The sequence below is a fragment of the Saimiri boliviensis genome, chromosome 17 (genome assembly GCF_048565385.1).
Source record: "Saimiri boliviensis isolate mSaiBol1 chromosome 17, mSaiBol1.pri, whole genome shotgun sequence".
Taxonomy (NCBI): Eukaryota; Metazoa; Chordata; class Mammalia; order Primates; family Cebidae; genus Saimiri; species Saimiri boliviensis.
The window spans coordinates 67,786,995-67,790,813 of NC_133465.1; the positions used below are offsets into that span (position 1 = coordinate 67,786,995).

A 3,819-nucleotide genomic window follows, 5' to 3' on the forward strand; every position below is an offset into this window, starting at 1 on the left:
CTCTGTCCCCCAGGCTGGAGTGTAGTGGCTCGATCTCTGTTCACTGCAACCTCCACCTCCCAGGTTCAAGTAATCCTCCTGCCTCAGCCTCCCGCGTAGCTGGGATTACAGGTGTGAGCCACCACACCTGGCTAATTTTTGTATTTTTAGTAGAGACAGGGTTTCACCATGTTGGCCAGGCTGGTCTTGAACTCCTGACCTCAGGTGATTCACCCACTGTAGCAGGAGCGGCCTTGGGAAACGGATCTCTCGAACACTGAATAAAGGGGGGAAGAGTTTATTCGGCTGAGAGACCAGGCAGTAATTTGTTGAAAGCCCAGCTCATTTAACAAAGGAAAGGTCTGCCTTTATATAGGCTTATACTTTAGATGTTACACATGGAAGAATCTTAGGTTTATAGCTGTAGGAATCACATATGAAAGGGTTCTGGTTTACAGTTTTAGGACTCACATGTGAAAAGGTCTCTGGTTTGATCTTGTTTTAAGTAAAAATAGTGTCTTCCAGAGTGTTTTTCCAAGACCAAGCGTGTTATTTTCAGGAAGGAGATTCAGGAGGCGCCAGCTGGCCTGCTCTCTCTTCTGTCGAGCTGCACAGTGGATGACAGAGGGGGAGGGAATCCCAGAGGCCTGGGTCTCCTTCCTCACCACCTCGGCCTCCAAAAGTGCTGGGATTACAGGCGTGAGCCACCAGCCCCTCCTCACAACCATTTTTTTTTTTTTTTTTTGAGACGGAGTTTTTGCTCTTGTTACCCAGGCTGGAGTGCAATGGCGCGATCTCGGCTCACCGCAACCTCCACCTCCTGGGTTCAGGCAATTCTCCTGCCTCAGCCTCCCGAGTAGCTGGGATTACAGGCACGCGCCACCATGCCCACCTGATTTTTTATATTTTTAGTAGAGACGGGGTTTCACCATGTTGACCAGGATGGTCTTGATCTCTTGACCTCGTGATCCACCCGCCTCGGCCTCCCAAAGTGCTGGGATTACAGGCTTGAGCCACTGCACCCGGCCTCACAACCATTTTTAACCTGGCTCAAGGACCCATGCTCTGATGCGTCTTCCAGTCCCAGGGAACATCAACATGGAAGATGAGGGCAAGAGGCAAACAGCTCTAGAGGGCTTGGGCCGCCTGGGGCATGAGCAGGAGGTGGGTGCCCTGCCTCTGCAGCTGCTGGAGCACCAGCGAAGAGAGAGGGCAGGTGCCAGCAAGCATGGTGCAGCTGTGGGGGACACGGCTTTGCAGGGGGACCTGGTTGGGGCTGGTTGGAGACCACTGCTCTTGGCCCAGATCAGGCATGACAAGGCCTAGGCCGAGACCCCTCGAGTGGGGCCAGAAGAGGCTGTGACAGCTCTGAGATATATGGAGGGGAAGGACAATGGAACCTGGTGACCTGTGGACCCGGGGAATGGGGGGCAGGAGTTGAGATGACCCCAGATGTCACCCGAGGTGAGTATGTGTATCTGCAGATGAGGGAGATGTCAGGAAACAGGGAGCTGGCCCTTCCCCCGGGGGGCCGATGATGCTCTGGGCTTCCACACTCACCCCTTACCTGCTGCTGCTCATTCACTCAGGGAAGCTGCCTTACAGGGTGGGCTCCCCTGTCCTCAGCCTCTGCGGAGCCCACCAGTGGGAGGCACCTGCAGAAGATGGGGTGGGGGACAGTACAGTTGGGGGCATGGGTTTTCCTTCCCCGGATGCCTTCCTCCCAGCCCTCTCCGTTCTTCTCTGGGCTGGGATTGGTGGGAGGTATTCCGCGTGCCTTTCCCAGCTGTCCTAGAGTCGGCTGGGACAACCCTCCAGCCGCCCTGCGACCTGAGGTTGTTTGCCTCACTGGCTTTCTGTTCTCAGCTGACTTAGCTGGGACGTCAACAGCTCCATGTCAGAGGCAAGACTCAGCCCGCGCCTGCCAGACACCTGTGGCCTCATCTGAGTCTCCTCCCTGGCCTCTGGGCACTGCTCCTTCCCACCCTCTGCCTGGAGACAGTGGAAGCTGAGGGTCATTTCTCCTAACAGCGTCTGCTTGGCTCCAGAAATCAGACTTGGAGTGAGGAAGAGAAGCCTGTCTCCCTCCAGGTGGCTGAAGTGAGGCACGTGGCCTGGGAGCAGCAGGCAGCCGCACTGGTGCCCTTCAGACAGCAGGAGTTGGCTCTTGTCGGAAGATGAGATGCCAAGATGAGATGCCATGTTCAAAAGTAATTGAGGGCCGGCCACAGTGGCTCATGCCTGTAATCTCAGCATTTTGGGAGGCCGAAGTTGGTACATCATGCGAGGCCAGGAGTTCGAGACCAGCCTGACCAACATGGGGAAACCTCATCTCTAGTTAAAAAAAAAAAAAAAAAAAAAAAGCCAGGAGTGGTGGCATATGCCTGTAATCGCAGCTACTCGGGAGGCTGAGGCAGGAGAATCACTTGAACCCGGTAGGCAGAAGTTGCAGTGAGCTGAGATCATACCGTTGCACTCCAGCCTAGTCAACAGGAGCCCAATTCCATCTCAGAAAAAAAAAAAAGAAGAGTAATTTAGGATTGTTCCCAAGGGTTGTGGCAGGGCCAGACAGCACTGTGTCACAGCACACGGTGGGTGTCCAGCCTTGACACCCTATGCAGGCCGTTCTGTGCTAACCGTTATACCCACTCAATTCCTTTTCTGCCTAGGTTACCAGAGTGCCGCTGCCAGTCACAGTACTGACTAGCAGCTTCTCTTGGGTTTCGTGAGAAACTCCCTGTGTCAGTTAGTGATTGCCGTAATCAGGCTGTATAACAAGCAGCCCCATGATCCTGGTGGCATTCAACAATAAGCATTTTTTTTTGCTCGCATCTCTGTGGGTCTGTTGAGGTTCACCAGATCCAGGCTTGGATCCGCCGGTGGCATCTGGGCTGTGCACTGGGTCCGGGTTTGCTTCAGTGTCTCTTATCAGCCTCGGCCCAGCAGGCCCCCTGAGGTGTGCTCCTTCCGGGGCGGCTTCAGCAGCGCAGGAGAGCAAGTTCACGGTGCAAGCACGCTTCCTCACTCCGTATCCCGGCATCCCACTGATCCAACCAAGTCCCGTGGCTGTGCCCCAAGTCAAGGGCATAGACACGTAACCCTGCTACAGGGAGTGAAGAAGCAGGACTGGCCATTCCATCTTCCCTTTATTTGTCTTTAGTTTTTATTATTTAAAAGGAATTTTTTTTTGAGGCAGAGTCTTGTTCTGTCATCCAGGCTGGCTAAAGTGCAGTGGTGCAATTTCAGCTCACCGCAATCTCCATCTCTGGGGTTCAAGCAATTCTCTTGCTTCAGCCTCGCCATCCCCCCCGCCACCCCCCACCGAGTAGCTGGGACTACAGGCTCTCACCACCGTGTCCGGCTAATTTTGTATTTTTAGTAGAGACGGGGTTTCACCATGTTGGCCAGGCTGGTCTCGAACTCCTGGCCTCAGGTGATCCACCCACCTCAGCCTCCTAAAGTGCTGGGATTACAGGCATGAGCCACTGTGCCTGGCCATAAAAATATTTTTTAAAAATTGGCAGAAAGGTGTAATGAATCCTCATAGAACATCACCCAGGTTCCACAAGTATTATTTTCCCATATTTGTCTAACCTGTTTTTTTTCCTTGATAAAGTGTATTTTTTAAACTTTTTTGCCCATCTGTAAAATAAATAATTTATGTATATCAATACAGATAGATATATAAATATATGCACACATAACAAAATTTACCACTCTAACCATTTTCAAGTGTGCAATTAATTCAGTGGCGTTAATTACTCACCATTGCTATGTAATCGCTCTCCAGCTCCTGAACGTTCAATTCTTCCCAAATTGAAATTGTCTCCATTAATTCAC

General features: G+C 52.2%; 1 pseudogene; it reads right to left on the reverse strand.

Annotated features, from left to right (window-relative positions):
• Window positions 1-996: 996 nt before the first annotated feature.
• LOC101030752 (uncharacterized) lies at window positions 997-2,181 on the reverse strand (annotated as a pseudogene).
• Between the last annotated feature and the right edge of the window lie 1,638 nt (window positions 2,182-3,819).